At 33.9% G+C, this 7,616-nt stretch overlaps 1 pseudogene; it reads right to left on the reverse strand.

Annotated features, from left to right (window-relative positions):
- Positions 1–6,352: 6,352 nt before the first annotated feature.
- LOC131822256 (U4 spliceosomal RNA) lies at positions 6,353–6,430 on the reverse strand (annotated as a pseudogene).
- Positions 6,431–7,616: the final 1,186 nt, after the last annotated feature.

A 7,616-nucleotide genomic window follows, 5' to 3' on the forward strand; every position in this document is an offset into this window, starting at 1 on the left:
GTTGTCTGATTTGCCAAAGTGCCATGCCAACCAAACTATTCTTACCGTGGACTATGGTGACCTCCATGTTGCTAAATCCAATCCAATTCTCAGTCCTTATTTTAGTTTGACCTGTCAGAAGCAGTTGATCATCCACTTCTTCAATAGACTGTTTTCACTTGTCTTTCAGGAACCATACTTTTGTTTCCTTCCAGAATCATTGGTTACTCCTTCTCAGTCTTCTTTGCTGATTTCGTCTCCTCTTCTAGATCTCATAATGACGGAAGAAGCCAGACACATCCCTTGCTCCTCTCCTCGACTTACTGCCTTGGTCATTTCATTCAATATTGGGGCTTTAGGCACTACTGTTGACACCTGGTTAGTTGATACTCCCATTAAGAGGAGTTCCCAACTCCTCTCCCAAATTCCAGATCTGTACATCTAATTCCTTCCTTCGTGTTCTTACTTGAGGACCAGCAGACACTTGATATTTAAAATGTCCAAAAGCTGTGCAGCTGATATTCCCCTCAGAACTAGTTCCACGCACACCCTCTCAGTTATTTAGGATAAATATTTTGGAATCCCAGTTATTTACGATATTTACGATAAATATCCTCGCAATTATTTAGGATAAATACTTTATCCTTAGGATAATCCTTAAGATAAATACTTCAGAGTCATTCTTTACTCTTCTTATTCTGTCGTGCTCCACATGTCCTTATATTCTGTTGGCTTGGCTTGACTTCCATAGTAGATCCAAATAGTGATAACTCTTTCTACCTCGACTGCTATGAGCACACTCTAAATCACTCTAGGATTACTGTGGTGATAGTTGGTCTACTTGCTTTTGCTCTTTCCTCCTTACCTGTTCACAGAAGCCAAATGTCAGTGAAATGATGTCAGTCCTTAGAAGTGCACATTTAAGCAAGATATATACCTGCTATAGACTGTGAACATAATCTGTTACTTTCATTTGCTAATTTAACAGGCATAGCTCTACTTGAAAGGTACCACAACATTGAGTGTGGCTGTCCTTGTTTGGAATGTCTTTGCTTGATCTCCTTCAGCATTGCTTTTCCATTAAGCTCTGCCTTACCTATGAAGTTTTCCTTTCATGATCATTCTTGCCCACAGTGATTTCCAGTTCCTCAGAACTAGCGTTGCACTTATTTTCTCTGCTATACAATTTAACCATCACTTTTATATTAAGTCTCATTGTTTAATATGAATAAGATCTGTTTCCTCAGCTAGCTTGCTAAAAGTATTGAAGGGCAGAAGTCTTATGCTTTCTGGCAAAGCCATGTAAGTGCTCATGTCCCTATCAATTTATCAGAGTATTTTTAGTTAGAAGTAATTTTTCAAGAAATTTCATCAGACTCTTTGGGACAAAGACAAAGCAAGCTCAACTAAATAGTCTCCCAAACAAAATGTAACTCATGATAGTCAACTATCTCAAAATGGAATTTTGTAGAATTGATGATTTAAAGAATTTTCTCTTTAATGTCTCCTTCCTTATGGGCTAGCAATGTGGAATATCAAGTATTTTCTTCTTGGACTTAATAAATACTATGTGTTATCCATAGAATAATATGCCCTTTTATGCTTTTAAGCAAGGTGTCACATGGCAAGAAAACATTCACATATTTACTGAAACAAATCATCAAACTGGAAAGAAGTGATGCCAATTACAGTGTGTACAATTCTATTTTTTTTTAAAATGGTGCCTCTTAGAGGAGATTCATGAAAAGATTTGGTTGCCTTCCAACACTTCACTACTTATCTTTTAATTTGCATAGATCATTTTCTACAGATGCACAGAACACATGTATATTAAACATTAAAGTGGCTTAATTTATGTCCCAAACTTATAAAACCAAATAAAGTCGGCACTAATGGTGGACCTTTAACTTTTCCCATTGTGCTTAATGACCATCCCTATTAAGCCTACCGGTATGATTTTTCAGTATCTCAGAAGCACAAACCATCCTCTGGAGAAAAAAAAAAATACAAGCTCATTGTGCTTATATTGTCTATGTGTATTGTCTAATTGTACTTGAGGAGGTCAGGTTATATTTTCTTTTATAGAATAGGGAGAAATTTTTAGTTTTTTGAAATATCTTTTTTCTTTCAGGAGAGTTTTGCACAGCTAATACTTTGTGATAAATGTTCACCAGAAGATTTTCTTAATTCTTCTTTTACAAATTCATGGGTTCTTCTGTCCTCCTAACTTCTTTCAATATTGTGAAAAATTCATTTTATGAAATATTTAACCAAAGAGACCTGGATGTTTAGAGAAATTGAGATGTGGAGGGGTCACTGAGCCCTCAGTGCCTCTGGTATCTTTTCATTTCTCTAAATATTGAGAAAAAATTAAGCAGTAATAATGTGCAAAGTCAACATGTTAACTTTTTTAATGTAGAGATTCTTAGGTGTCATATGTGATTTCTTCTTAAGTTTTTCTTTTTTAATTACAAAATGTAATACTAAAACTGATGTACAACTCCTCCATTATTAAACAGTTTTTATCCAAGTATAATTAACGTACAATTATATTAGTTTCAGGCATATAGTATAATGATTCAGCAATTCTATGTATTTCTCAGTGCTCATCAAGGTAAGTGTACTCTTTATCCCTTCTAATTATTTCACCCATTCTTCCACCCACCTCCCTTCTGGCAACTACCATTTTGTTCTATATATTTAAGTCTATTTGTCTCTTTCTTTTTTCTTTGTGTCTTAAATTCTCTGTAGGAGTGAAATAATATGGTATTTTCCTTTCTCTTACTTCATTTGATATAATACCCTCTAGGGCCATCCATGTTGCAACAAATGTCAAGATTTCATTCTTCTTTATGGCTGAGTTATAATTCATTCTGTGTACTTACCAGTTCATCTCTATATCCATTCATATATTGATGGTCACTTTGGTTGCTTCCATATCTTGGCACTTGTAAATAATGCTGCAATAAACATTGGGATGCATGCATCTTTTGGAATTCCTGTTTCCATTTTCTGGGAGTAAATATCCAGTAGTGGAACTGCTGGATCCTATCTTAATTGTCTTATTAATTTTTTGAGAAACCTCTATACTGTTTTTCACAGTGATTATACCAATTTGTATTCCCAACAGGGCATGAGGGTTCCTTTTTCTTTATATCTTCACCCTTCACCAACACTTACTATTTTTTGTGGAATTTTTTTTTTTTAAATTTTAGCCATTCTGACTAGTGTGAAGTGCTGTTTCATTGTGGTTTTGATTTGCATTTCCTTGATGATGAGTGGTATTGAATGTGTTTTTATGTGTTTTTTGGCCATCTGCATGTCTTCTTGGGAAAAATGATACTTCAGGTCCTCTGCTGATTTTAAGTGAATTATTTTTGTTGTTGATTTGTATGAGTTTTCCATATTTTTGGCAATTAACCCATTAATTGGATGTATTATTTGCACATATCTTCTCCAATTCACTAGGTTGCCTTTCAATTTGTTGATGGCTTGCTTTCCTGTGCAGAAGCTTTTTATTTTGGTGTAGTCCTGATAGTTTAATTTTGCTTTTGTCTTTCTTGCCAGAAGAGACATATCTAGAAAAGGATATCCACAGGCAGTGTCAAAAAAGGACTGCCTCTTTTTTCTTCTAGGAATTTTATAGTTTCAAGTTTCACATTAAGTATTTCATTCCTTTTGTTTTTATTTTTGTGTATGGTGTAAGAAAGTGGTCCAATTTTAGTCTTCTACATGGAACTGTCCAGTTTTCACAACACCATTTCTGGAAGAGACCGTTTTTTTCCCCCACTGTATATTTTTGGCTCCTTTGTCATAGATTAATTGACCATAAAAGCATAGTTTTCTTTCTGGACTCTCTATTCCACTGACTTTTATGTCTTTTTTTGTGCTAGTAGCTTACTGTTCTGAGTGCTACAGCGTTGTAGTGTATCTTCAAATCTGGGAATGTGATAGCTCCATTTTACTTCTCCTTTTTCAAGATTGCTTTGGCTATTTGGGATCTTTTGTGGTTCCATACAAATTTTAGAATTACTTGTTCTGTTTCTATGAAAACCGATATTGGTATTTTGATAGGGATTGCAGTAAATCTGTAGATTGCTTTGAGTAATACTGACATTGGAACGGTACGTGTTCTTCCAATCCATGAGCATAGATCTGAGCAGGATGGTTGTAGTTCTCTAAAGTGGCCAAAGACAATCTCGCTGAGAAGAAGTTATATTTTGTACCTTGAAGTACTTATCAAACCTTGAAGTCTATGCAAATATTTTAGATGAGTAAACAGACTCTAGTAAAACAATTTGCCAAGGGATTGCTTATCTCATTTTGTTCAAAGAAGGCAAAATGAAAATCTGTAACTTGGGATATAAAATATAACATAGTCACATTCAGTCTTGACATTTTTACCTCAACTCAGCAAATAGGTTCTTTGTTTTTTGCCCTGCTTTATAGTTATTCTGTGTCCTTTACCTTTTTTTTTTTTTAGCACAAACCAAGGAAATTTTTCAACAGAGCTCTTGAATAAACAAAGAATTTTGGTTCAAATGTCTGTTGGATAATTTCTCTTTAGTTAAAGCTGATTTTATTTGTAACGAGAGATTCATAGTTGTGAATTCCTATTTTCCCATCTTAAATAGGGGTTTATATTCTTTGTTTCTAAAATGGGGATAGAATATCTGATCAGAATATTCAGACTGAAATTCATTTGGTGAATGTGAACAATTAGCTTGGGCAGTAGTAATGGCAAATTTCAGTTCTCTTTACAGAGACTGGCAGAAAATCTCACTGGGACATGATGGAAAAGCAAAATTCAGAAAAATGGAAGACTATTCTTGTGAGAAGAATATAGCTAACAACTGGCTGAAAATGGTTGAATTAGGACATATCAGACAAACAAATTAAAATATCAGTGAAAGACCCTGAAATCCATTATTGACTTCTTAAAGCTAATTCTGGGCAAGATTGCAGCCAAATACAGGATCACTATTAATGTTATGTAGTACAAGGCCTGGGCAGATAGAAATAGTAGATTCTCAGTTCAAATTCAGTGGATGTTAAGTACTTGTGTTTGTTAACACTGAATTCGATATAAGGAATGGAAAGATAAAATGTGTTTTCCTAATTTTATTTCCTATGGTCCTCACTGGAAATCTTTCAGAGTTCCACTCTCAAATTTTATTTGGAGGTAGTCAAATTAGGTGGACTCCATTATGTATTGGAATACAGAATGGTGTTCTAGAATTAATTGATGGAGTCCATATGAGTCTTCTTTGGAAAAGAAGAGTAAGAGAAATATTGTACATTCTTTGCCAAGAAGTGTACAGTGGATATTACAAATGGCTGTTACCATAAAGAAGAGTAAACACAAACACAATTTAAATGCCATACCAATGCCAGAAGACCTAGATTCTTTTGTTTCTTCAGCCATTACTTAATCTTTAGGAACCCAATTTCTTTGTCTATAAAAGGGATACTGTAATCCCTTTACTGAAAGGTTTTGGTATAAATCAAGTACAATAAGATACATTACAAATCACTGTAATTTGTAAAGTACTGTTCCTGAGAAGAATATAATTATTAATGGAGAATTATAACTGTTTATGTGTGATTCCTGTTTTATCCTGGATGTACCTTAAAAATACTGCTCAGTTTGTCCTTCCCTTTTTATCCTGAGGAAGTTCCTGAAGGGTGTAATGAATTTATATCTTCTGATATGCTTATGAGAGACAGATGGGAGTAATTCAGTAGTAGTTATCTCTGTGCTGTTGGGTTTTAAAAAAAAAGCTTACATTCAGTGTTCCAGGCCCTAATTAAAAACTTTACCTATATTAACTTTTTTAATCTGCATGGCAATCCAATGATGTGGCAGCTGAGACCTGGAGATGTTGGGTAATTTGCCCAAGGTCACACAGATAGTAAATTGTATACTCAGGATCTGAACCCATGGCAGGGGAAAAGCAGATTGTAGAAGGGGATGAATCAAGAAAGTTTTTTTTTTTTTTTTTTAAGGACGTGTGAAGTTGGACAAAGTTAATAGTCTTGCATGTGTGGATGTTAAGAAAGTAACTGGCTGTGTGAGATTAGAGTTCAGGACAGCATTATTTTGGAAATATAAATGGCGGGGGAGTCATCAGCCTAAAGATGGTGTTAAGAGTTGTGGGACAAATGCCACTACCAAGGGAGAAAAGGTAGAGAGCAGACTGGTAATGGGAGGTAGAGAATTCTTGCCATGAAATATTTTAGAAATAAACTGGAAAACACAGTGCTTACACAAAACCATTGCATTTTTACATCTGTAACTAAAAGAAAAATTAGAGATGGGAATAATCCAGTAAATTATAAAGTGGACTGAACATGTTGGGGGAGAAAACTTCCATACTAGGACAAATTTAATTAGCAGTAATCACGCCTCGGATAAACCTCATTGGCTACAATACTGCCACTGCACAAAGCTACTATGACAAATTTAAAGAAAACCCTCTTTTAAAAAAATGATGCTGAAGAGAATATATGATCCAAGCAAATCAAATAAAAAATTGTATGAAAAAAAAAATTGTATGAGAAAGGTCAACACATTCTTATTTACCAAAATCAGAATACTAGAACTAAGAGACACTTCCTGAGGCTTGAAAGACTTACGGTGAGGACAAAATAAAAGAACTTTTTTCTTAATCAGTAGGTAGTAAATTTTTGAAACTCTTTACAAGTGACAAATAGGTTTCTACCAGTGGTAGAATAGGATGAAAAAGTGAAGTTGATGGACAATGGAAATACCAAAGGTTGTTTAAGGAAATGGAATATTTCAGTGAATGGTACAGGTCTGTTCATTTAATTTGATATCCTGTTTCCTAACTTGCTTTTCTAAGAAAAATCATTTTAAGCCAATGATTGGAGTAGAAGAGATATAATCTGATAGTATTTGGCTTTTTTCTGTTGGACAAAAATTTTATAAGTGAATATTCTTGATTGATTAGTTTCCTTAAAACAATTATACCTGGTACATATATGATAGATAGAAGTTCATCTCACTATGATTTATACATAGTAGTACCTTAATATGTTAATCAATGAATAATTAACATCTGGAAACTAATCACTTTCTAAGTTGTATCTTATTCATGGGAATATAATTATTTTTCTAAATTTTAGGATTTTTAGAGTTCTTAGATATCATACAGTACCCTCACTTAAGAATGGAAGATCAAGATAAGGAAATTTTGTGAATTGCCCAGGGTCTCACAGTTTCTAAATTGTAAAGCTGAAAATAAAATGCCTTAATTCAGCAAAAAACAAAAACAAAACAAAAAAAACCCCCACAATTAGACAAGTAGAATTGTATCTGGAAAGGTTTTGCATAGTAAAGGAAGTAGTCAACAATGAGAAGGCATCCTGTAGAATGGGAGAAAATATTTGTAAATAATTTATCTGATAAGGGGCTAATATCTATAACATACAAAGAGTTCCTGTAAGTAAATAGCAAAAATAAAACAACCCAATTAAAAACAAGGAAAAGATTTTAATTGATATTTCTCCAAAGAAAACTAGAAATGGCCAACATCACTAATGTTCAGCATCACTAATCATGAGGTACATGCAAATCAGTCATAATGAATTCACTCACACCTGTGAGGTAGCTATTA

Source organism: Mustela lutreola, chromosome X (assembly GCF_030435805.1).
Source record: "Mustela lutreola isolate mMusLut2 chromosome X, mMusLut2.pri, whole genome shotgun sequence".
Lineage (NCBI taxonomy): Eukaryota > Metazoa > Chordata > Mammalia > Carnivora > Mustelidae > Mustela > Mustela lutreola.